This window comes from Camelus ferus, chromosome 13 (genome assembly GCF_009834535.1).
Source record: "Camelus ferus isolate YT-003-E chromosome 13, BCGSAC_Cfer_1.0, whole genome shotgun sequence".
Taxonomy (NCBI): domain Eukaryota; kingdom Metazoa; phylum Chordata; class Mammalia; order Artiodactyla; family Camelidae; genus Camelus; species Camelus ferus.
Genome location: NC_045708.1, coordinates 5404439 through 5431359, shown reverse-complemented (window position 1 = coordinate 5431359; position 26921 = coordinate 5404439). Strand labels below are relative to the sequence as shown.

At 47.9% G+C, this 26921-nt stretch overlaps 1 long non-coding RNA gene and 1 pseudogene across 2 annotated transcripts; one reads left to right on the top strand and one right to left on the bottom strand.

Annotated features, from left to right (window-relative positions):
- The first annotated feature begins 2163 nt into the window (after positions 1 to 2163).
- LOC116668155 lies at positions 2164 to 6310 on the top strand. Of its 2 annotated transcripts, XR_004325223.1 has the most exons (4): positions 2164 to 2326; positions 2717 to 2822; positions 5511 to 5629; positions 6051 to 6310. It is a non-coding gene; the product is annotated as an uncharacterized LOC116668155 (long non-coding RNA). The 2 variants fall into 2 exon arrangements; XR_004325222.1 differs by lacking the exon at positions 6051 to 6310 and having other exon boundaries at positions 5511 to 5962.
- Positions 6311 to 21199: 14889 nt separating this feature from the next.
- Positions 21200 to 23114, bottom strand: LOC116668184 (annotated as a pseudogene).
- Positions 23115 to 26921: the final 3807 nt, after the last annotated feature.

Genomic DNA, 26921 nt, shown 5'->3' with positions numbered 1-26921 from the left:
GAACAGAAATCAGACCCACCAGTATGGACCCAGCACCCTGTGCTCTGTCACCGTTCAGGGAGCCAAGTGGCACCTGCCTGTCTTTGTTCCCAGGGCTGATGGAGAGCTTGGCTGGGACAGGGTCCCATGCATGGCAGCGGCTACTTTCTTGGAGCCCTTGACCTTTGAACCTGCAAGGCCACTGGAATTCCAAAAGCCACCAAAGTCTTGCACCTGCTTAGCTGGCCAGCCCCGTTCTCCTTCTTCACAGGCGTGATATTCAGGCCCTCCCCCTGGAGCGACGGCCCTGGAAGCAGTGACCTCAGACTCCAGACGGGCAGGGGAGGAGACCGTCTCCTCCAGACCCTTGACTTCTACGCAGCTGACAAGGTGGCCAGGCCTGCCTGCCCCTGCCCGGGGTCTCACTCCTGCTGCAGCAGCGGCCTCACCTAGTGCCTGGGGTTTTCTCGGGAAACATTAGATTGTGGTGAATGTGCAAATTCCCAGTCCAGAGTACTTGGCTGTAACTTGCTGTGTTGTGTGTGGTGAAGAGCTTGAGCTCCTGGCCAGATGGTGGAGACTCCCTGGGTCTACCTCGTGTGGCCCTGGAGAAGCTACTCAGCATCAGTGTCCTCACCCCTCAAGGGATCTGGGGAGGATGCAATGAGTTTGTGCAGGTGAAGCACCCAGTACTAACTGGATGGAGAGAGAGGTGCCCTGAGGCCTGGGTGTGGCCTGGCGTCTTCCCTTCTGCTGCAAGTGCATGGACGCTCATTCACATTCTGTCAGACTTTCCAAGTCCATGCCTCTCCTCCCTACCTGGCCGTCCTCCTCTTGTTCCTCCAGCTCTTCTCACTGTCAGCACCGAGAATCTCAGTCATCTTATATCTGTTTCTCTTTCTTTTCCGCTTTGTCAACAACGGCCTCCTAACTGACCTCTCGGCCTTCAGCCTTTGCTCAGCAGACCCCCCCTCCACGGTTGTCCCCTCCTCCTTTGACATCATCCACTTCCACCGCCCCCGACCCTCTGTCAGAGTTCTCGCCATCTGGATCCGAAGGTATTCCATTTGTTTGTTTTTCACTTGTGAATTGTCTTGTATCTGGACTTGTCTCTCTCCCCACTCCGTGAGCCTTGTCCGGGGGCCCGGGACCCAGCACTGGGCAAGAGAGAGAAGACTGTTGCATTCAGAGAACTTACGCTCCAGTGGCAGCTGGACTGGCAACAAGCAAATACATAAATGAACAAGATCCTTGCTGAGCGACAAGTGCTGCAAAGACAAAACACGCCCCCCAACAAAGCCAAAAACCAAACCCCAACCTGATCCGGGATTAAGGCCAAAGAATGACGGGGGGTTGTAGAGAGACGGCTTCCATAGATGCTTTGTGTTTCTAGGTGTCTTGGGAACAGGGGCACACCACCCTTTGCCCCCGATTCTCTTTGCAAGGATGTTTGTTTAGTCAACACCCTTGGAAGACGGAGATAGAGTCTCCCTCCGGGGCAGAAGGCAGGGCTGTTTACTGTCCAACATGATAACGATAATGTCACCCTCGGGGCAGAGGTCGAGCAAGTGTTTGGCGCCCATCATAACAGATCTGGGTTCCCCACACCCGGAGCTCCTCATCAGGGCCCCGGAGCCGCTGACCAGGCCGCGTCCGGCTGGACTGCTCCCCGCTGCCCACGTGGCTCTTGAGGGAACCAGCGCAGACGTGGAGCCCCGCCGCCTGCTGCGCTGTGAGCGACGGCATCCTGTGTCTCTGACCCAGGCGTCCCGTGCCTTCTGCCCACACCCATGAAACTGTGGCAGGCTCAGAGGCTCAGACCCTTCGTGGTCCCGGTGAGTGAGGGGATCCATTCCCTCATTCATGTGTGTTTACTGCGCCCCCACCGTGTGCCGGGCACTGCCTCAAGTACTTGGGATACACGGTTTGGATAAAATGGTCAAATACCCCGGGCGTCATGGAAGTTATATTTTACTGCAAAAGAAAGCAAATAATAAACTAACTACCTAAAAAACAGAGAGAGGGAGAGAGAGAGACATCAAGTCTTATATAGTAATAACATATAATGTGATAAATAAAATGGAAAGAATAAAAAGGGGGGGCTGTGGAGTGCTGGGGGAGGGGAGAAGGTTTATCATTTTAAACGGATACAAAATCAGAGGCAGCCTAGTTTTTGTACAGTTTTATTGGCTCAGGGAGAGACTTTAGACTCTACTCTAGGCGGAAAGGGCACCACTGAATGGCATTTGCAGGGGAAGGGTGACATCTGACTTCCTTTTTCGAAGATCACCCGGGCTGCAGTGCAGGGAGTGCGTTGCAGTGGAGAAAGAAAGGAAACAGACGCCAGGTAGGAGGCTGCCCAGGGGACAGGTGCTGCTTGGGGGGTGGGGTTGGAGGGTGGGACAGAGATGGACAGAAGGGAAGGGACCCAGGGGACAGGTGCTGCTTGGGGGTTGGGGTCGGGGGTGGGACAGAGATGGACAGAAGGGAAGGGAGAGGACTATGTTTGGAAATAGAACTGATGGGTCCTTTTGGTGGGTTGGTTGTAGAGTGTGAGAAAGAGAGAAGAGTCAGGGATGGCCTCTGGATTTGGGATGTGAACCACTGAGTACGTGGTGGTACCGCTGACTGAGGTGGGGGAGGCTGGGGATGGAACAGCCCTGCACAGAGCCCGACCATACTGTGTGTGAGTTCTAGATTTCAACCTATGAATGAAAGACCTTATAATTTCAAACAGGAGCCTTATTTCATTACAACCTCCTGAATGTGGGAACCTTCCTCATCCTGGGACGGTTTCATCAGCACTTCTCTGCACTGTACCCAGTTCCCACACGTGTGAATGTGTAAGTCAATGCGAACGTATGTGGAGGTGTAATATTCAAAATGTTTGGTAATGTCATGGCAATAGGAATAAATAAAATTATGACATAAAACTTAAATATGACATTTTATAAAATATGTAAATAATTTACACAATGCATTAAATTTTTAAATATGAATTTTCAATTTCTTTTTAAAATATTTTACTTATTTATTTTTGTATTACTTAATTATTTTATTTTGATGGTGATGGGGAGGTAATTTGGCTTATTTAGTTTTAGAGGAGGCACTGGGGATTGAACCCAGGACCTCATGCATGCTAAGCATGCACTCTGCCACTTAGGTTATACCCTCCCCCTCAACTTCTAAATAAAAGAAATTACATATTTTTATAAGATTGACTATCAAATGATAAGTTGTGGTGTGAGTCACTTATCACCTTGATCTAGCAATACCTAAATCACTTGTTGATCTTTAGAAATTGTAGGTATAATTTTTTTAAAGTTTTTTGGTGGGGGGAAGTAATTAGGTTTATTTTACTGTTTTTTTTTTTTTTTTTTCCTGAAGGGCGAGGTAATTAGGTTTAGTTACTTATCCATTTTTAATTTTTTTGAATGGAGGTCCTGGGGATTGAACTGACTGCCTCATGCACATTAGCATGTGCTCTACCAATGAGCTATACCCTCCCCTCTAAAAACTGTACGTATAATTTTTGTTTGTTTGTTGGGCATGTGTATCACCGATAGGAGGTCTGAGCTGTGATTTGACATAGAAAATGACACTGCCTAGAAAAATTGTGAGAAACTTGGAAATGGGCAAAAAAAGAGTGGTGGATGTCCTGACTCCTTCTGGCTTACGTGCACCCTTGTGTTTGAGCTAGTTCACAGCTCTGTAAGTTGTCGAGGCCAACAGTAATACCACTGTTCTCTGTCCATAGAAATGCAAACAAATATTGTCCAATGGAGATGCAACAGACTGCTGCCCTGGGGACACTGACTTGCTTTGCATCAATTCGCACATTTGTTTATTTCAACATTCCTAATTTTCTACACAATGTATGGTCTCCGAATTTTCCTTTGAGCTGAGTGTAACATCTTACTGGCCCCTTCATCAATGAGTTAAGTAAAATCTTTGACATGTGTTTATCTAATATGTGTATGAGCTAAGACGATTTTTAATACTTTTTGACAACATCAAAATCTTCTAAGGCCCCTCCATTAAATGGAGAGCTATTAAGTTATCTGTAGTCTACATAACTTGCGATTTTTCTCCTGACATCAGCGATCTTGATCCTGAATCCTCTCTCAGGCGTAACTGAACTAGCAGCACTTACATTAACTTTTTTTCTGGCTGTTTTTATACTTCCTGAGGTTTTTAAAAAATTCAACATCCTTATTATTAAGTCATAAACATTGTTTGTTGACACCTTATATTTAATTAATTGGCTTAATTTACTAATTTTCTTCTGTATCTTCAATCAACAAACTTCTGTAAACCTCATTTGGCCACATTTCAGGATTCAGTAACTTGGAGTGACTTACAAGTTTTAAAGTCTTTTCACATTTTGTCCTCAAATAAATTTATTTTCATACAATTTATTATAAAATAGGCTAATATTCCTAATCTTGAAATTGTGAAGATTTTTTTCAGACTGTTACGTATCCCTTTTCTGTTCGTGTAATATCTTTCTCTTCTTTCTCCTATATTATTTCTTTAATTTTTATGAGTTCAAGGACTTTATCAATTATTGCATTAATGTCAGCTCTGATAACGGAAGCATTTCTTTTTATAAAGCTAAGAAAGAATTGAGCGCTCTTTCCTGATACCACTTCTTAAAGTCAAACATCTAAACAATTTTTCATTTTCCAAATTGTTTCTTTCCATTTCTCAGTTGACAAGGGTTAACGTTCATGGTTTCCTTCCATTTCCAAATTTCTTCTGCAGCTCTGGTAGATCCGAGGGTCCTTCCCATGTTCATAGTTTCTATTCCTAATTTGCAGATAGAGTATTTGATTCTCTTTGAAAGTCACTACATACCTGGTGGAAGATATTTAAAGTGATGTATGTGGTGTGTATCTTTTATTTTACTGACCCCAAATAATTGAAAAACTTCTGACTGTTAAACAAGAGTTTCTTCATGTATTTTTTTTACAGTGGATTATCAGATCTCCAATCAGTCCATGTAGATTCTATCTAGATATATTCAAAAGAATGATGGAAGAGGTGTGTTTTAAAGTGTCTGTATTACCTCTTTGACTTTTTAAACTTGAGATACGTTAGATGTCAAATTAAACATATGTGAGGGGAATATAGTTTTACAAAATCCCAGTAAGGATTATATGAGCAAACACGGAAGCTCACAGCCGTCTACTAGTCTAAGGATAAAGATAGTTTATGATTTGTTTACTTTTTTACCTGTCGAAGGACGTTCACTTTCTTTCCAGCTTCTCGCTCTCATGAACAACGCTGCCAGGAACATCCATGTGTGTTCACGCGCTCACGAGCAAGTTTCTCTAGGATTCACTGTCTGCACGGGGAAATGACCGCTGAACGGAACGGGCGGTTTTATCTTTACTAGATGTTTTTAACCTGTTCCTCAAAGTGGCCGCCCCCATTTACAAACCCACGGCAGTGTCTCAGTGTTCCTGAGTCTCCGCATCCTGGCTTACACTCGGCCCCACCAGACTTCCTGATCTTTGTTCATCTCGTAGGTCTGACTGACGTTCCATCACTGGTCTTCGTCCGATGACCAGGCACTGGGCGAGGCCACTCCACCAGAGGGACATGGCCCACCTTAAAGCTCACTGCTGAGCAGGGGGTGCAACGCAGGGTAATCACTGGCTACCCATTTGTGGTGCGTTCACTGGGGGTGGGGCAGGTGGGCAGAAGTTATTGGAAGTCACCCCCTCCTTGGGTTCTGGAAAAGCCTAAACTCCCTGGGGCGTGAGAGCAGGCTGTCCCTGGCCAGGAAGAGTCCCTGAGATCAAGTGCCATGAGGAGAGTGGCCCTGTGCCTTACTCCTGGGGGCAGCTTGGGCACCAGGGCGCCTGTCTGGGCCAAGATGCCCGCATCCGGGAAAGGTTAGGAGCAGAGCGAGCTGGATAAACAAGGGTGTCCTGAGTTACCAAGCGTGGCCCTTGGATGGGAGGGACTGCTTCCCATGTTTCACCTGGTGCGGGAACTGGGTTGGGACAGGGAGGGGGTCAGGAGTCCAAGAAGGAACGACATGAACTTTCCCGCTTGCCTGGCAGCACCGAGGCTTGGAGTTGACTTTGATTGAAAAGGAATAGGGAAATGGCTGTTTCTGTGCACCTGCGCACCTGCGTGTGTGGGTAAGCCCCACATCGTAGACAAGCGATCTCAATGCCTCGAAAATACGTGCCCTGCAGAGGAGGGACCTGGCACTACATCAACTCAGCTCAGCCCCCACGTCAGGGAGGCTGAAGGGGCAAATTTCCCAGAAGGGCAAGGAGAACCCTTCACTTAGACTGGATGTCAAGTTGAGGAAATGGGCTTCACCTTTGGAGCAATAAATGGGAAGATATCCGAGGGCTCTTGTCTTTCTTTATGAGGAATGTGACATGAATAGATTTGCATTCTTGAAAGACCATCCCAGCTGCAGTGCAGATGATGGACTAGAAGGTAGGAGACTTGGCAGTGATGCAGGTGACCAGTGATGGTGACCTGGGTGGTGGCAACGCGGAGGGAGGTGAGGGTGGGCATAAAGACGGGGACAGGGGTGGGGGTGGGGGTGAGGTCAGGGATGGGGATGGGTGTGGGGACAGCGGTGAGGATGGGGATGAGGTCAGGGATGGGGATGGGTGTGGGGACAGGGGTGGGGACAGGGATGAGGGTGAGGACTGGGTTAGGGACAGGGATGGGGTGGGGATGGGGATAAGGATGGGGACAGGGTCAGGGATGGGGACAGCGATGAGGATGGGGAGGGGGTCAGGCACAGGGATAAGTGTGGGGACAGGGGTGGGGACAAGGATGAGGATGGGGATGAGGTCGGGGATGGGGATGGGGGTGGGGACAGGGGTGGGGACAGGGGTGAGGATGGGGATGAGGTCAGGGATGGGGATGGGGTGGGGACAGGGGTGGGGACAGGGGTGAGGATGGGGATGAGGTCAGGGATGGGGATGGGGGTGGGGACAGGGGTGGGGACAGGGATGAGGATGGGGATGAGGTCAGGGATAGGGGTGGGGGTGGGGGTGGGGACGGAGATGAGAATGGGGATGAGGATGGGGACAGGGCCAAGGACAGGGATGGGGGTGGAGATGGGGACAGGGATGAGGATGAGGATGGGGACTGGGTTAGGGACAGGGATGGGGTGGGGATGGGGACAGGGATGAGGATAGGGATGAGGATGGGGACGGGGACAGGGATAGGGGTGGGGACAGGGGTGGGGAAAAGGATGAGGATGAGGTCAGGGATGGGGATGAGGACAGGGCTTGTGTAAAAGGATCAGGAACAGAACCACCACAGCCCGATGCTGCCCTGGTGGGGAGGTGGTGCTGTTTATACTCTGGCAGGCCTGGGGAAGAGCAGGTGTGCGTGGGAAGATGACAGTTCTGTTGGGGCATGTTCACTTCTGGAGCCTTTGACTGCAGGGACCTAACAGGAAGTGGGGGGACCCAACCAGCTGCTCCCAAGCAGGACCAGGCTCTGATAATGCAGTTCTGAAGTCACCAGGCTTTGTGGATAATAAGTAAAGCCCCAGGGCTGATGGCATCACCCGGGCAGAGTCAGAAGGAAAGGGAACCTGGGACAGATGTGATTGTTTCTGTGGATTTAAAATGTAATGAAGTTCTCTGTTTGAGCTGGCTGCCTCTACCTGATACTTACAGTTATTCCTCCAGCCTCATCTTGCAGAGCATTTCACATAAAAACGGCTTCCACCTCAGCTAGTCCTTCTTTCTGTTATCAAGGACACCATCCCAAGTCTGAGAAAACCCGAGTCATGAGCTGAGGCAGCCCTCTGCCCCGCGGTTACGGACTTCCCACCACACGGTGTTTTGATCATGAGACTCTTAGCTCATGGCTTGCTTCTAAAGTTCCTCATTAAACGGGAACGGGAAATATATCTACTATTTATTTATAAGCAAACAGCCTTTGATAGTGAAGCCAGGCCTCTTTACGACATGCGAGGGCACGATCTTCTAAAATCTGGGCTCATAAGGAACGGCCGTGAAGAAGTGGGATGGACCGTTTTTACAAACACACCAGGACTCGCACATTCAAAGGGTGTTTTCCTCTTCAAAGTGGGAGGATTAGTCAAATGATTGTGACCTTTGAAACCACATTCTGGTAACTCCTTTTGAGGGGCAGGAGGCTCTCCTGATGATCTGCTACAGGGGCTCCTCCATTTCTTTTGAGGAGGATGAGGGGGCCAAGTCACTTGGAGCCAAATGTGATGAGTAAGAGGAAAGCTCACGTCATAGCAGCTCAGCAAGCTGGCGGTGCCCCCGCCCCCCCGAACCTGCTCCTCCCCAGGCTTCACCTTGTCGTGAAAAGCATCACCACCCACCAGCCTGAAAACTAACTTCACTAAAGCATTTGTCTAGAACCTGGACATCTTTGTGTTTCCTCTCTTTTCAGCACACCCGCACCTAATTCACCCCCAGTCTACTTCGTTTATCTCTCTAACGTGTGCCTCAGAACGTTCCCTGTCCGTCCTCTCGCTGCACCATCCTAGTGTGGGGACCACACCTCCTGATCAGGCTCCTGGCTCCTGCTCCTCCGTCCCTTCCACGACCTTCTACGAGGCAGGTTCTGCTGTCCTCCTGCTTAGCCCCCTCCACCAGTCCCCGTCACCATCACAAGCCTCCAGGCAAGTTCCAGGTGGGGCTGGACCTCCTTAGCTTTCTTCCGGGCCCTTGAACTTGCCAAGGTGTTTGCTCCTTAGAGCCCCTGCAGATGAGCCTGGGCTGAGAGCCTGGAGACCCTCCTCCCTCGTTAATTGTGAGCCTGGCCCCTTTGCATTGGTATCTGCTTCCTCAGGCTACTATAACAAAGGACTGAAAACTGGCTCAACACACAAATATCTTCTCTTAGAGTTCTGGAAGCAGGAAACCCCAAATCAAGGGGTTGGCAGAGTCCCATTCCCTCTGACACCTGCAGAGGGGGGTCCTTCCTTGCCTGTTGCAGGTGCCAGCAGTTCCCGGCTTGTAGACGTATTGCTCCAGCCTCTGCCTCCGTCTTCACATGGCACCTTCCTTTGTGTCTGTCTCCTCTTCTAAGGACGCTAGTCATTGGGTGAGGGCTCACCCTACTCCAGTATGACCTCATCTTAACTAGCTACATCTGCCGCAACCCGATTTCTAATTAGGGTCACAGTGCTCTGCCTTTGGGAAGGAGGAGGGAGCAGAATTCAACCCTTAACGGCAGCCTTTACGTCTCAGCCCAGTCATCCCTCCTCCAGGATGACTGAGCTCTCCCGGGTGAGCTGTGCGTCTTCAGCTCGGCCCTTAGCCGGCTCCCTCGGCAGCGCGTCTCTCATCTTAGGTGAACGTGTGTAATCGACCAGTTGGCTCGTCCCTGTGTCCGTCTCTCTCTTGAACGTAAGCATCTTGAGCGCTGCATCCACGTGCCTGCTGATTCCCTGGAGCCTGGAACAGAGTTGGCACAGGGTCGATGCTTCATACATTTTCATTTATTGGACTTCAAAATGAGTTGCAGGCTAGAGAAAGAGCGGTGGTCTGAAGATCGGAGAACATGTGGTAACAAGACTGTCACCTCCATCCAGCTAGTGTTTTATAATTTTCACGGTCATCACAGCCTTTATCTCATGGAATCCGTCCAACCAGCCAGCAAGATAGGCCAAGCAGGTCCCGTTTTACAGAGGGGAGCACAGAAGTCAAGCACGTGACTAAAGGAGACACTGTGGTTAAGACAGGACCATGGGCTGTTTGAGCTGGAAGGAATCTCTTAAGACATCCCGCCTGGTCATGCTTTACGAGGCAGAAAACAGGGGCTGGAGAATGGAAGTGATTCACTTGTAATATCTTAGCTGCTGACTAGCAGAGCTGGAATTAGATTCTGAGTCCTTCCATTTCTCATCAAATTCCAAGTAATTCCAAACACGTTTGGGGAATGGCAGGATTGTTGCCGTCAACGTGTACCCTCCCAAAATGATGACGTGGTTGGCCACACTCATTTGGAATACACGTAGTCAGACTGCCGGGGTGGGAGTCCTGACTCCACCCTTCCGGGCTTGGTGAACTTGAGGACCTCATGAATCGATCCACACCAAGACATCCGTGATTCATGTGAATTCTATCCCAGCTGAACCTACTTTTTAAAAGAGAATGAGTACAAATCGTCAGCCCCAGGCACAAGCCTCCGTGGCCGGTGCTTCGCATAATATCTGACACAGAGTCAGCGGCCAGTAAACAGGGAGTGGATGACCACAGCTGGAGCTCAGGCGCAGCTGAACTGGGATGTGGGGAAGGCTTTGGAGCAAGAGGGACCCTCCCGGAGGTCCTCCGCCCGTTCCACAGTTGTGAGGCCTCGCCTGTTCCCCACGTGCGCAGGGCTTACGTAGCCCTGAAAACTCATTTCAGGGTGGACAAGTACAAGCTTATGAATCAGGGGAACTTGACCTTGTCACATTAAATTATAATTATAGGATAATTAACTCCATTATATTAGTTTCCAGGGAGTTACACTGGACTGTTCCATTGAAGACAAGGGCTAACAGATGGCTGTGGCCAAAAGCCCATAAAATGCATCAAGGATTTTGGAAGCAGAGCTGAAAATATGTCCCTACTTTTGTATATGACCAAGGATGCCATATGCATCTTTTTTTAAGTTTTTTTTTTTTTTTTTTATCAAAGTGTAGTTGACTTACTATGTTAGTTTCAGGTGTATAGCAAACCGATTCAGTTATACATACACATATATATATAAAAATATATTTATACATATACATACACATATATATATAATATATATAGTTTTAGATGCTTCCTCATTATATATTATTATAAGAAATTGAATGTAGTTCCCTGTGCTACACAGTAGGTCCTTGTTGTTTACCTAACATTTTAAAATATTTATGTCAGGAAAATATCTTGGAGAATGATTAAAATCATCACGAGAAGAAGAGGCTGATGTCGGGGTTAGAATAAAAAGGTTAGTTTTTTGGTTTGGGGGGGTTTTATCTTATTTTATTTTATTTTATTTCATTTTTGCATAGGAAGAGGATCGTTGGACGGAAACTAGAGAATAATTTCTGCGTGGATTTTCTGTCCACTAGACAAACATTTATCAAATGCCTACTTAGTCCAGGCACATCTAGGTACTGAAATTCAAAACGCACAAGATAGAACGAGCCCTCACACGGACACTGGGTATTAACGTGAACTTGTTCACCAAATTTTGGAAAATTAGTTGGAAGGATTATCTCACAAAGCTTGGAAGGGGGACATTTAGAACAAATAGAAGAACCCATGCACAGTTCCCAGGACCAGAGGGGTGCCCAGGAGACAGCTGGTGATTTTATGTAACAAAAGAAGTGTCACCATGCTTCGTGTCCTTTACATAGGTGATGGTGAAACTCCAACAGAAAAAAAAGGAGGCAAAGGACCACAGGCAATTCAGAAAGGAGAGCTACAAATGGCCAACTGAATTACATGCAAATTAAAATATCTGCATGGAAGGAAGGGGGTAGCTCAGTAGCTTAGCACACATGAGGTCCTGGGTTCAGTCCCCAGGATCTCCATTAAAAAATTTAAAACAATAAAAATAAATAAATAAACCTAAATTTGCCACTCTCGCCCCCTAAAAAAAGAATTAAAAAAAAAATTGACACAAGACAGATCAGCAGGAGGAAAAAAAAAGAAATAATTAAAAAATAATAAAATATATGCAAAATTAAATGCAAATTAAAATATAACAACGCAGAGTTGCTAGCAAACCTACAGAGCTAGTAGCTCAGTGGGTAGAAGAGACTGAGAGACTCGAAATAGGTTCTGATAAACGCACACCAGGCTCATAACGATCCACTAGGAAGAACCAGGATGCTGGAGGCTACGAAAACCAACACTTGAAAAGCAGCTTGTTGGTAGAGTTTCCCTGCACGTGAGCTCATTGGGTCTAAGTCCGAAGGTTCACGAGTCCGTTCCTCGGGACCGCCGTGGGGAGGTGGGAAAAAGCTGCGTTGACCTGTTGGCCCCCAGCCCAGCTGGGCTTCCTTACGTAACAATTCCCTGAGCTCCCTGGTACAAGAACTTGTGAAATGAAAGCTCAGAGTGGCCAAAGCAAATACGTGGCCAGATGCAAGCCAACTTGGCCGATGTTTCTCTAACATTCGCGTTTTATAAACAGAAAACTAATAAAATCAAAGGCTGGGCTTTTGCCGCAAACCATGGTTGTGACTCTTGTTTGTCCGTATCTCTGTTACATCAGCTTCACTATCAAAAGCTTGAACATTCCATAGAGTCCTTGGAAATCATTCGAGACACAAACCAAAACAAGCAAGTCCGGAGTGGGGAAATGCGGGCTTTCTGCTCCCTGGTGGGGGTACCGCAGTTTTCTCTCTCATGGCGGCCGTTGGATCTTTCTAGCAAACACCTAGAACCCTCCCCTCTGGAAAGCAGGTATTTGTGGACCAGGGGATGTATTTGTTTCGCATCCTGTGCCTTCATTCCCAGAAGAAAGGGAATGAGACAGAGCAGCCTGTCAAATAAGCAATTGCCCAATGTCTTGAGCAAAAGAAACTGGGACAGGAAGCAGACAGAAGACTCGTTGCCCCAGGTAACTGCCTGATAACGTAAACACGCATGTACAACGCGTTCCTGTCCTCCTGTGATAAATATTTATATGCTGAGCCTTGTATTTGAAAGCACAAAACCACTTCTCAGTGTGAATATTGACCTTTGGATGTAAAGCACAAGGCTAATTTTGCAGGTGATGTAATTAATTTTGTGGCTCAAAGCTGTACTGGGAATAAGAGAAACTGTTATTTCGGTGAGTGTTCAAAAAGTGATTCGGCAGGTGTGTGCAGCTTTCAGGGAAACGTGTCAATTTACAATCTGAGGCTTTTCTTAGGGGCTCTGGAATTCAACGTGTTTAGGGAGAGCGTGGTGTGTGACTTTATCATAAGCAAACTCACGTTCTCCTGACGTTAGACACGATGAACTAACTTTGGGTTCACGCATCGGTTTATATTATTTCGCAGAGATACCGAGGACTTTATAGTTAGGATATCAGTTTAGCGTAGCCCCAACTTTCTGTGACCTAGATGTAGTTTCTAAAGTGTACAGGTAAACCATCCTCTTGTGTGAGCCAAATTAACCCCACCCCAAACAAGTACAAGGCAAATGACAAACAAGGAAAGATATTTGGCACCAACACCACCACCATCTTTCCAGGTGGTACAAGCTGGGGACTCCAGTCCGTCCTTGTCACTTCCACCTCTCTGACTCCCTGTGTTCAGTGTATTGAAAGCTCTTACTGTTTCCCCCCGAAACAGCTCAGATCCATGTACTGCCCCTTCCCTGCCTCCTCCAACGTGCTATTTGCTCACGAGCCTCCACGCACTAACTCACCAAGACCAAACTCAAAGTCCTTCCTGCCAGTGGGGCCCTCCCAGGGTTCCGTTTCTCATTAAATAGCACCCTCTGCAGATCTGCTCTCAGGACCTGGGGCTACATCCTGGGCTCTTTCCCTCCCCTGACACATCCTTCGCCAGGTCTTGTAGCTTGTCCTTCCTGGACACCTGGGAGACGTCCATCCACGTCAGTCCATGTCCACTGGCTCCGTTCTTTCTCAGAGCATCCTCGCCGCCCACCTGGACCACCAAGGTGGCCTCCTATGACCTCTGGGGTCCACTCTGCTGCCCTGGCTCCATCATTTCCAGCCAAGCCAGGGAACTTTCCTAACCCTAACCCTTGATGGAACCACTTTCTGACTGAAAATCATCTGTGACTTCCCTTTGCCCTGAAGATGAAGAAAAAGATTTCATCTCCACCTCCCGGGGTCTGCACCCTTCTCCTCCTTCTAGCCTCACGGTGGTTTCTTGAAGCTCCAGCCAAACCGGCTTCCACCACAAGGCCCAGCTGACTCTCCACTCTTTCTCCTCTTAGTTCACCTCCAAGAACTTATCAATGTCAGAGAGAAGCTCATTGATTAGCCTGCACATCACAGGTGCTCAGTGAATATTTGTGAATAATAAATGAATGAATGAATGGATGAACCAGTCAAGGAAAATGCCAGGGTGATGAATGGTGAATTCATCCAAAAAAAAAAAAAAAAATGACAGAACTTAGGAGAAGACCATGAGCAGTGAGCCAAAAAGCTTCAAGTGGCCGTCATTCACAGCTATCAACCCAGAGTCTAGAAAGGTGAGACTTTCTGACCAACTGGATGCCTGACTCCCACTTCCCTTTACTCTTATCCTTCACATCTCAGTGCAAGCCACCTTCTTTCATATCCTTATATATACCCAGCTCCTTTGGCCTCAGGGCCTTTGCACATGCTATAACTTTGCCAGGAATGCTCTCAAACACCACACATCATCTTTAGCTATTTCCTACTCATCGAATTGCAGCTCCAATGCCATTTCTTGATAAAAGACTTACCTATACCAGATCAGAGCCCTTTCACAGCACAGTGGTCCTTGCCTTTATATTACCTCTCCTAATTTATAATTATGTATTTGGGTAATTCTTTCACTTCTGTCTACCCACCTTCCTGCCCCAAAAGCACAGGGATTATGGCTTTTTTTCCCCACCTCACCACGTAGACCAATATCTAACACAGGGCCTCATCTAAAGAGATGCCCATGAGTATTTGGTGATTTTATATAGCAAAAGAAGTGTTGATATTCTTAATACCCTTTACATAGGTGATAGTAAAACTCTAATAGAAAGAGTGGCAAAAGATAGTAGGCAATTCAGTAACGAAAGACACAAATGGCCAATTTTATCTGCAATAAAAGAAATGCATATTAAAATATAGCAAAATACCATTTCAATATGCCAGTTTGGCAAACTTTCTAAAAAAGTAATTGTAACACCTTGTAGATTTGATGCAACTGCTGCCAAAATCCTGACTTGTTTCTTGCAGACCTCAAAGAACTCTGAGTGGTCAAAACAGCCATGAAAAAGAACAAATCTGGCGGCCTCACGCCTCCTGATTTCACCACTTACTGCAAAGCCACAGTAATCAAAACAGCGTGGTACCGGGGGAGGGCGTAGCTCAGTGGTAGAGTGTGTGCTTAGCAGGCACAAGGTCCTGGGTTCGATCCCCAGTACCTCCATTAAAAAATAAATACATAAATAAATCTAATTACTTCCCCTGCCCCTCACTTGAAAAAATCATTTTTTGATTTTTTCATTAAGACACATGGACCAACGGAATAGAACACATGGCCCAGAAATAAACCCTTACATTTAGAGTCAAATCATTTTCAAAAGGTGCCAAGGCCACTCCATGAAGGAGAGAATGGTCTTCTCAACAAATGGTACCAGGACAGTGGGGCACCTGCACGGGGGTGATGCCTGCACAGCAATGCAAATACACTTACGGCCACTGAACTGCACACTTTATGATGCTACACTTTGCTATGTCTATTTTCACAGTTTTCTAAAACAAATAATATATTTTGAAAGGTAACACGAGCTCACATGACGTAATCCTTACCAGGCAGGTGCTGTCCTCTGCCCAGTGATAGTCTTCAGAACAGAATGTTCTTCCCACTCTTTCTGTGGGGGGAGCCGAAGAACTAGCTTGATGACTGGGGCTCACAGGCCCCAGCCCGCCTGCACACTGGGTTTGCGGGTACAGTTTTACTGGAGCACAGCCGCTCCCCTCTGCTGTGTATGGTGGAGGGACCGAGAGGTCGTCCCGGAGGTCACGTGGTGTGGGGCGGGGCTGAAGGCGGGGAGCGCTGAGAGGTGGACCAGGGGCCAGAGGTGATGTTTGAGTTTGCTGTCCCCACGAAAGCCCACAAAAGCCCAGGGTAGGTCTACATGCTTTATTTTATTTCCTGTAGTTAATTGATTTATAATATTCAAATATTCAGACATGAGTAACGAGAGCCTCCATTGGTCTGGGGCCACACAGGTCCTTCGTAGCCTGATGGGCTGGGGGAGGGTGGGGGCTTCGGAAGGACCCACCAAAGGCAGTATCCTTCTGCCAGTTGTGTTCCAGTAGTAGGCCATTATACTAATTCAGCGGGCTGCCACCTACACTTAAATACAAGATGGGACAGAACAGAGAATACTGGACCCTAGCATGTCTGTAAGGACATTTTAGTAAACTACTTGTTTTTGCTGTGGAGGCCGGTCCTGATGTCAAATGTATCTCCTCCTTTGGGTCCCAGTCAGAGAAGCCCGCCCGCCCCAGCCCCGGGGAGAAGGACACGGAGGTGGGGTGCACCCACGCTTCTCCAGGTGGCAGAGAGAGATGCCGGGCGCTGTGACCCCGGAGCGCTCAGACCAGCTGGACCAGGCAGCCGGGCTCTAATCAGCTCCAGCCGAGGTGGCCTGAATCCGGGTTCTGTCCTCCATCCCCACCATGACCACCCTCACCTGGACCGCTCTTGACTCACCTGGACACCTGCAGAAGCCTCCTGCCTCATCTCCTGGCCTGCTCCCCTCCGTCCCTCTCCCCTCCGCCTTCCATCCTGCTCAGCTGCCCACCCCCCCCCCCCAGTCTCTCTTAGAACCCCTGTGGCTTCTCGTTGGACGTCTCTTACCCCAGCTGCCTGGCTCAGACCCAAACAAGCGGGACTCGCTGGTCTCAGCGCCCTTGCTCCCCCTTCCGGTGCAAGTACTTCCTCTTTGATATTCATAGCTGGTCCCTAGTACCACCCCAGTTTCACCTTCAACGACATCTCTTCAGAATGGTCTGCTCGGACCCGCCTAGTCCCTGTCACAGCGCCTACCGATCCTGTGGACTCGCTAGCCTATTGCCCGTCTACCTTTCTCCTCCCGCAAGAGGTCAGCGCCCGGAGGCCAGCTACTGTTGCGGCTGGGATCAGGTTACGGTCCCGTGTCTGGCACAGAGTAGGTGCCCAATAAATGCTTGTAGGATGAATAAATGTGTGTCAGCGTGATTGTTTAAATTACAGGAGTGCAGAGTCTGAAATGTCAGTCACCCATCAGCCTTGATGGGTTAACCTCTCCAGGGTCCTGAAACCAATGACCTTGGCCAAGTCATTTGACCTTCCTGAGCTCTGGTTTCCTCTTTCTATGAAATAAACAGTTGAACTAGAGGCTTCCTGAGGGTCTTTTTAATTCTAAAATTCTACAACTGTATCAGAATAAAGCTACTGACTACCACCTTCCTATTCCATCCCCCTCGCAGTAGGATAAGAATCAAAAAGGGTGTATTTACAGTGTTTAAAGAGATGAAGGCACCTAACCATGCAAAGAAAAAAAAAGTTACTGTCTCATTTTAAGGTGTTTTGCCTTTGGCATTTGTGTTTTTAATGCTATAGCTTTTTCACATTTTGAAAGACAATTTACCACCTAGACTCATTCTAAGAGTCTAACGGAGCTTTCCTATGTGGGGCTGTTTGGATGACAAAAGAAAAAAATATATACACTGATGGCCTTAGGCTGTTACTGAAGCAAATTTAAAATCCTACTCCTGCAGAATTCTCCAGAGTGAACGTACAAAAATTTCTTTTAGTGTGTTCTGTCTAGACTCCTTGGAAACATCTGAAAGTATGTGCATAATCATTAACTTTTATGATGGATGTATCATGAATACTGGGGGGCAGAAGTACTGCAATTACTTGCTTGCTCTCCACCACTCTCATCCCTTAGAGGCAGGAGGATGTGTGGGGAGCACTTCTATCTGGGACAGAGGTTTTCCTCCATCACTTTCCAGTCTTGACACTGGGGAGAGGCCATAAAATTGATATCCGGCACCAGGTCACTTTTACAGTTGGAAACAAATTCACTTGGTTGTGAAACAACCAAAGCTGCTGTATCCTCGTGCTAAGACTAGAACGAAACCACGAGAAATCTCAACACCCCACGTGCTCCCTGGTGTTTTCATTTTCTTTGGTTTTTTGGCAGCGGCGTCCACCAGCAGAGTCAGAGTTCTATTTTCTCTGTCTTTGGTTGTTGACGGCTGCTGACATGCACTTGGACTCTAGGACCCTCTATGTCTTAGTTCCCCTAATCACACGGCCCCAGGGATACTGGCATTCTGTTTCTCTCTCCAACATCCAAATCTGTGCAATTGGAAAGGTTGTCACGGGGTCGCAGAAGTTTATCAGCAACACCCAGTTTTACTAATAGGCTGTCCCAAACTTTTCTAAAAAAGCTAACGGAGCTTGGAAATTCATGACAGCTGTGACATTGCTTAGTGGTTCACTGTGGCTGCAAAGTGGATATTCACGGGATTTTTGGAAAAGAGAAACTTTCATTTTTAATAGCTTTATTGAGCTATAACTCACATAACCATATACTTCATCCATTTAAAGTATCTAATTCTATGGCTTTCAGTGTATTCACAGAGTTGTGCAACCAACAGCACAACCCATTTCAGAACGTTTTCATCACCCAAAGAGAAATCCACACTTTTTCGCCAACACCCTTCCAATTGTCTCCCTCCTCCCACCCTGGCAACCATTCCCTCTTTCTGTCTCTATGGATTTGTCTGTTCTGGACATTTCACATAAATCGAATCATACAATACGTGGCCCTTTGGATGTGGCCCCTTATGTTGCATAATGTTTTCCAGGTTCATCACATCGTAGCACCTGCCAGTCCTTCATTCCTTTTGCTGTCAGATCATACCCTATGGTGTAGGGGCACCACGTTTGCTTTATCCATTCATCAGTTGATGAGTCACTGAATTTAAGGACTGGAACGGACGTGGCAGACCCTCTCAGGCAACCTTCAATTTTACAAAGGAGAACAGAGATTCAGAGAGTGGAGGTGACTTGTTCAAGGTGACTGTAGCCAGACTGGGAGACCTGGCATTAGCGCTTTGGTTTCTTTCCATCATGAAATGTTGCCAGCATGCTGCAAAGTACAGAAAAATTATATGAACATGCATGTTCTTACCACTCAGCTTTGAAACCATCTTTCCATATTTGCATGTTACATAATTTAAAGAATAAAATATTACAAATACCACTGAAGCTCCACATCTACCCCCCTTCCTGATCCCTGGCCCCTGATCCTGGTCCGTCTCTCCCCAGAGACAACTCCTTGACTGAATTTGGTGTTTCCACAAGCATTTTAATTCTGTTACTACAAACACACATATCTATAAACAAGCATAATATTTTGTGCTTTCATCCAAACTTTATATATATATAGCATCGAACTGTATGTTTCCATTTGTAATTTGCTTTTAGGACTTTTTTTTTTTTAATTGAGTTATGTTGATACATGAAGTGATGGTCCACTATTTTCACTGCTTTATAGTATCTATTTAAAAAACACACACACATGTATTAATCTAGCTTCCCTTGATGAGTGTTTAGATCAGGGGTCAGTAAAGTTTTTCTATAGAGAGTCAGATTATAAATGTTTTAGGCTTTCTCTGTCCCCGCTACTGTTGTAGCTGGAAAGCAGTCTCGGACAATATGAAAACAAATGGCTGCATTTCAATAAAACTTTATTTAGAAAACCAGAGGACCAGATTTGGTCCGTGGTCTGATTTCCTGATCCTGATTTAGATTATTTTCAAGCGTGCTAGTACAAATGCAGCTGGATCGATTAAATAGGAATACACTTGAGTTTTATGTATTAATCTGACATCCAGCAATCAGGATAAAGTCTCTTAGCCTCCCCCCCCCCAAATGTATTAGCTTCAAAATTCTCTGGGATTTCTATGCAGGTGATCAGATTATCTGCAAATTTTGACTTTTTTTTTTTTCCCTGTCCACTTTCTACCTTGTACTTCTTTTTCTGTCCTAAATACACAGGTTAGGGCCTGAATTTCCACTATATGGTTGAACAGAAGTGGTGACAGTGGACTATACTGGGTCATGCCTGACAGGAAAGGGATGTTTCTCATTTGAAATCTGGGTAATAATTACTGCAGGCTTTCGGCAAATGCCCCCTCCTTCCTCCAATTATGGGAGATCCTTTCGATTTCTAGTGAGTTATGAGTCTTTATCCTGGTTTTAAAAATCATGTTCATTAATTACTATTCTTGTTATAGAAGTAAGATATACTCATAGAAATGGAAATCAAAGAAGTAAAAAGCAGAAGTGCCCCTTCCCAGCCCAGCCCTTCTCTTCAGACACAACCACTGTTAAGTTTGTCTCCTTCCAGAAATATTTCTGTGCCTCTGTGTTTTCACGCAAATACATCACACTGTACACGCCTTTCCACAGTTTGCTTTTTTCAAATTAAGTATCTTGGACCGTATTCTCCGTCAGTGCACACGGGTCTTCCTCATTCCTTGTGGTGGCTGCACCATGTCCTGTTCTGTGGCTACCCGTGATGTGTTTAACCGACTTCCCACTGATGCACATGCAGGCTGTTTCCTTGTTTGTTTATTAGTCTGTTTGCTATGACAAGTAACACCTTAATGAACATCCCTGGACACAGATTTTGGTCCATTTGTGCAGGTACACTTACAGGATACACAGGAAAAGTTCTAGTTGTAAACTCCATTCTCTAACCCCCAACCCCTTTCCCTGAATCACCCTACCCGTCACTGAAGGAGACCTCACAAGACTGTGTTTGCTTTGATCAAGACCCTCCAGCACATGTGGATCTTGGCATCTCCCTCCGTCCCAGGCAAGAAGACAGACCAGGGGCTCAGAGGGCAGACAGCCTGCCTTCTGGACTTTCCCCATGGACTCATTGGTTCCTCCCGGCCTGTCCTAGTCTCTGCAGACTTTGGACCTGACCGTTTATCTAGACTCACAGTGCCTCCTGCACTTTCCTCCTCCATGGCCTGCTGACTGGGGTGCCTGGTACCTGCCGGTTCCTCCTCGCCTTCAAGGACACCCTGGGTCTTGAACTTGGCTCTCTGGTAGCTGCTTGCTCTTCCTGTCTCCAAAGGACTCTCAGACTCCCACGCTATGTCTCCTGCATCTGTAATATTTCTTTTCTCCTTCCTATAATAGCTGGCCTCCCTCCCAACCCTTGGCCTGCTTGATTCTAGCCCCATACCTTCGAAGGAGATCAGAATAAGGTTTGCATAAAGTTTATTTTGGGCTGAAGGCAACTGAGAAGAAGCAGGCCCAGGAGGGGCTCTCTGTGTTCTTTGTTAAAATAGTATATAAGCCCTCAAGTCTAGCTACTTCTTTGGTTTTTAATTTTTTTTCTATTAATCTTTCTTTTGTCAGTTTAATTCACACACCCCAGTCACAGAACTGAGACAGGAGGGAAGGGGGCAGGGCACAACCATTCAAGGAATGACAGCAATTAGCACCAAGATGGCAGGAGATTCAACTGCCAGTAGACCCTGAGGCCTAAGGTGGTAGGAGATTTGACTCCCAGTAGACCTTGAGCTTCATTACACGCTCACTGTAATATACTAGCATGGTGACTGGCGCTCCCACAGGCACCAGGACAGTTCTGAGGCCGACTGTAAAAGGTCAAAAAGTGGGCGGTGGCCCAATCCCTGGGAATCCCCACCCCTTCCCCTAAGTAGTTGGAGTAATCCTCCCACTTGTTAGCGTGTGAAGCTACCGAGCCCATAAAGACTAGCCACCCCCCACATCTCGTGGCCGGGCTCACTCCTGAGGGAGACGGACCGCACTCTGTGGAGAGTGTACCTACTTTTCCCTTAGTAACCCCCCCACCCCCCTACCCACCACACCCTCCCCGCTTCCCCACCTTGTGGCCTCTCTGGCCTTCTGAGATGGCCTACACCCAGTCTGTGGCGTGTACATCTCTCTGAATAAATCTAACTTTGCCCAGCTGTGGCTCACTCTTGAATTCTTTCCTGCATGAAGCCAAGGACCCTGCCTTAATGGGGTGTGTCCCAGGGACTTGCCTGTGACCTGGGACATGGCCATCCTCTGATGCCCCACTTTTTCCTGCCTCAGAACCTAAGAGGATAGAGGGCAAGTTCCCCTCTCTACACATTCCACGCCCCACCCTCATCCACAACCCGGTGCTGACTGAGCGCCCACCCAGGGCACCTACCTCTCCAGTATATTCTCTACCACCCCCCACCCCAGGCAGGGCAACCTTCTCAGGTGAAGGTCAGATCATGTTACATTCTTTTGTAAGATCCTTGTGTGGTTTCTCAGTGCCCTGAGGGAAGACCCAACCACCACCTAGAGTGGTCTGCCTCTCTCTCCGCTTCCAACCCACTCCGACCAGGGGGGCCTTCAAGCTGTCCCTCCCTCAGCTCCTGCTCTGTCTCACTTCATGGCTTTGAACTTGCTGCTTTCTCCCTGGACACACCCTCCCCCATCTCTCTGCAAGCTCAGCTCCATCCCCAGCGTCTCACCAGCCCATTAAAAATAGGTGTATTCCTTATCACCTTCCTCCTTTATCACGAACGTCCCTTGTCTCCTCAACTAGAATGCAACTGATCTTCTGGGGAGGAATTACCCGTTCTCCATAAGGTGGTGACAACCCACACGCCCTACCCGCCTGGGGGGCCTGGCCAAAGCTCAGCCAGTCAGATTCCCCCTGACTCTGGAATTTGACTTTTGACCCTCGTGGCATCAGGATTTACAACAACAACAGAACAATTGGGGCAGATCAATTTCAGAGGCCGTGCCCTGAAGAGAACATCCGTCAGCTGCCGCTCTTTGGACAGCCCATCCCTGCCTGCCCACCCGACACCCTCCCTTCTTCACTCCTGCCCGCACCCCCTCCATTCTTTACCATCCCTGCCTTTTCCTTCCAACCTATGACTTTCCCTCATCCTTCCTTCAAACCCTCTCTCTTATCTATCTAGCTGGCTGGCTTCCTGTTCTTTGCACTCAAAGAAACTTGCTTGACCTGACACTCTCCACTCTCTTCCGAGGGCCCCGTCCTCCAGCCCCTTCTCCCCCTCCCCATTCATCCAGTGCCCTCTGTAAATATTCAGTGAAGGAATAACAAAGGCTGATAATAAACGCATGGCCCTTTTCTAGGGGAAAAGACATACTGAAGGGAATAGGAGTGAAGCCTTCTGAGAAAGACGCAGACGACATAATTTTTTTTTTTTTTTTGATATCCATAATGTTCATTGGGATGGTTTCCCCTTCACCTTGACTCTGGGTGCTTTTTGTGCTGCTTCCATCTGAAGGAGCATCCTTCTACAAGCCTGGCTTTTTCCTCTTGTCAGCTGGCCGAGGACAGGAGAGCAACCAACACAGAAAGCTTCTGTTTGTGCCTGGCTCAAGACGGCGGTAATCTTCGGCATCCTTGGCATTTCACATCCATCCAACAGGCTCCACACCAGGTGCTCTTGCTTGTATCTCCTCCTCTGGAGAGAGATGAAGGAACTCCTTCCGAGAGGCACGTTCCCGTGGGGAGGTCATCACCTCCAGGAAGAACATGAACTATCACTTACATCACATGCTTTTGGTTTCGTCTACGCCGCTTCCTTTGCACAGGTGTGGTTTCCGGGAAGTGTCTGGGAGGGAAGAACGAAGCATCTTGCACAGTACACTACTCAGTCCTGAAACATCCAATCTAACCACCTTTGACATTGTGGCTGATACCGGCGGCAAATCTATGGAATGTTTTTCTTTGGATGGAAGGGGAAGTGTGACTGATGAGGGGGTGGAACAGTTATGCATCTTAACTTTCTAGTAATTTTCTAAATGCTGGAGACTCTGTGCTTCATCTTCATGTGTCAAGGGTTCTTAAGTCAATTGTTAAACTGGTTCATTTCTCTTTTCAACGATGATCTTTTGCTGTGCTCCAACGACCAACAGGAAAATGTGGAGATGATCGCTGAATCGCACTTTCTGGATAAAAGGGAAACATGCGCCTACACAGGGGCCTGAAGGCGTCCTACCCAAATTCCCTGGAGGCCGGGCAGCTCTGCCCGTGGCTCTGACTGGTGTCCCAGTGCCCAGCACGCTGCAGGAGCTCACTAAATATGTGTCAAATGACTGGGTTTAGTTACATTCTAATAAAAAAAAACTAACTTTGAAATAAAGCGAAATCTTCTCCACCACCCCTCCTTATTTCAGATATAGGCTAGAACTTGAACAATAAAACTCAGGTGGGAAGATCGTCTCCTCCACGTGCCCATCTGAAGATGAAGTCCCCTAGGTCATTTTGACCATCTCTGCCTGGCTTTGGATCTGGGCAATTTTTCCTTATGTTAATTCAAAGACCACCTTGCAAGTGTAGACAAAGTGAGTCTACACCCTTACATGTGGTTACTCCTCAGATATTTAGAGGCATGCTATCCTCTTCTTCTAGGACAACCACCGCCACCACTGCCACACCCAGCCCCACCCTAAGACTCTTATTATTTCAGCTATCAGTGTGTTCCCAAACTCCCCCTGCTCCCACCTGCCCCTCTCCCAGCCCTCCCTCTGCTGCTCAAACAGAAACCTGGGGGTCTGGCTGTTTCCTTCCTTCACCCTCACCCCTCAGATTCAATTCAGCACCGGGGCTGATTGATTCTATCTCAAAAGATTTCCCAAATTCACCCGTCTCCCTCCGTCGTCACAGCCATCACTCCAGTACAAGTCACCTGACTTTTTCACCTGAGCTATTTCAGGCATCTCCTTTCATTCCTTGCCTACAAATCTTTGATGACTTCCCATGGGACCTAGAATAAAATCCAAACACGATCTGGCCTCCCTGCCTCTTTAACTCCACTTGCTGCGTCTCTCCTCTGTGATCACAACTGTTTGCTGTGTTGGCCTGATTTTGGCTCCCTGGGCAGACCAACTTCTTTCTGCCACAGGACCTTTGCATATGCTGTCTGGGTCCTCTCCTTTGCCTAGCATGTTCTTCCCTTCCTCTCAGCACAGTTGTCTCCTACTTCCCCTTTCCAGACCCCTCAGTTGCTGTCTCATAGCACTTCGAATAATCTGTCATCACATATTTACTTATACATATTTTTGTTATATGTCTCCCTACCTAAATTCTTAACTCCATGCAGGCAGGAATCTGGTTTGTTCTCTTGCTCCCATGACATTCCCAGCACTTAGGAAAGCTTGTGGCACATATTAAGTGCATGATAAATATTTGCTGAATGAACATGCTGACGATTCAAATGTGCATTTCCAGACAGTGTCTCTCCCCTGGTGGCCCTCAGGGCCAAACATCTCTAATTCTTCAAAACTGATCCCATTACCTCTCCCCAGTCTGTGCCTCCTCGTGCAACCTTGGTCTCTGAAATGGCCCCCTCACCCTGGGGACCCCATCACGCCCACATCTCAAGAGCCAAAGCAAGTCTTATCCATTTGGTTTCCTTAACAACTGGCTTTTCTGTCCCCAACTCACCACTGTAACTGCTCTGAAAGTTTTGTTTGATCCTCAGATCTCACATCCTGTTGTCTTGGTAGCTTCTGACCCTGGGACCCCCTCGTTCCAGCAACACATTTGTGTCACATCAGCAGATGGTTGGGGAGGCAACTCTGTGGTAGGGGGTCCTGGACATCCCTCTACTCCACCCGCCCCTCCTCCAGGAAAAGGATCACTTCCCTGACCAGTGCATGTGGGAGAAGGAACCCCATGCTGGCCACGCCCTGCTCCTCAGTCCCAGGGGCTTTCTAACTTAGGGGAGAATCAGTAAGTCCTCTCAGCCAGGAAATCCAGCAAGGCCAAGCTGTGTTCACAAAGCCCCTTTTTTCAGCGATAAAAATGACGCTGCGGTCTCCATCTCCTAACCCCTCTATTTCTTTCTCAATTGCACTGGAAAATGGGAACCATCCCAGTGTCTCCCTCCTGGAATAGCGAGCATCGAATGTAAGTGAAGAGGTCCGAAGGATGCAGAAGAGTGCCCGGCAGGGAAGAAGTTCTGCAGAAACATTAGGTGACACCACCGGTATTATGATAAACTCAGATGAAGGGAAGGGGATTGCCATCAGCCCTGGAAAACCTCACCAGTCCCCGCCTGACCTCCAGCCCTGGGGACACACGCACAGACCCGGTGGAGGTGAGCATCCAAAGTAAAGTTTTACATTCACGTGGGAGGGCAAAACCGCATTTCCTAAGCAAGCCCTGAAGCCACCAGGTCACCCTGCGAACCACACCAGGATCCCTACAAACCAGCAGGATGTTGCCGAGAAAGCCAGGCGCCAGAAACCTTCGGGGGAGCTGCTCTTCTGTCCTTGAAGCTGCAGTTCACTTAATCTGTAGTGAAGGCGAAAGCTTGAGGCTGCGACTCAAACCTCCGTCATCTTCCGATTGGTTTCTTCCTCCCCACTTCCTCCTTCCTCTGCTTCCTCTTCCTCCTCCTCTTCTTTCTCCTCCTGCCCCTGATCAAATCCCAGACCTGCCAGGTCCACCTCTGAATGGTTCTCCAACTGCCTCCTCCTTCCACTGCCCTCCCCCAACTTTACTCCTCTGGACGATTTACTATCAGTTCCCAATCCCATGGCTTCCAACCCACCCCTCCCGGACTCTGCAGCCAGAGATCTCTCTGATGATGTCACCGCCGTCTCGGAAACCTGACAGTTCCCACTGCGCACAAAGTAAAGTCCAGACACGTCCCTCACCAGCTCCCTTTCCAGCTCCTTGTCCAGCTAAGCCTCCCTCATACCCCATCTAGCATCCTACTTCCACACAAGCCTACTTTCCATTCCTCACTGGTTGTGCCACCTCCAGACTTCCAGCGATGTGTCGACCTTCCAAAGGTGGCAGGCCAGTCAGAGTCCTAGTTCCCAGTGGCAAAACGGACTGGTTAACTCAGACAGAAAGGCAGCTTATTGGAAGGATATTGGATGGAGCGGTAACTAGTAAGAAGGCTCAGAACCAGACTTTAAAACAGCCAGGCCCACGCACACACTGCGCCAGCTCGATGTCCCAGTCCTGGGGTCCTGCTGTGGTCACGCGGGGTATAACCACAGCGGGAGAAGGAGACGCAGGATCTGTCTACAGTCACTGTAACTTGCTGTGGATCTTTACTTATTTCAAAATAAAAACTTTGGGAAGAAAGACAAAGAAGGCAGGGATGGGGTGGGGGCGCTGGCTGCAGGGGACACAGCCCAAGCCCCGCCCGCCTTCGGTACGGGCACTAACACCGCCAGTGCCCACGGAATCTTTACTGGTGAAAACTCT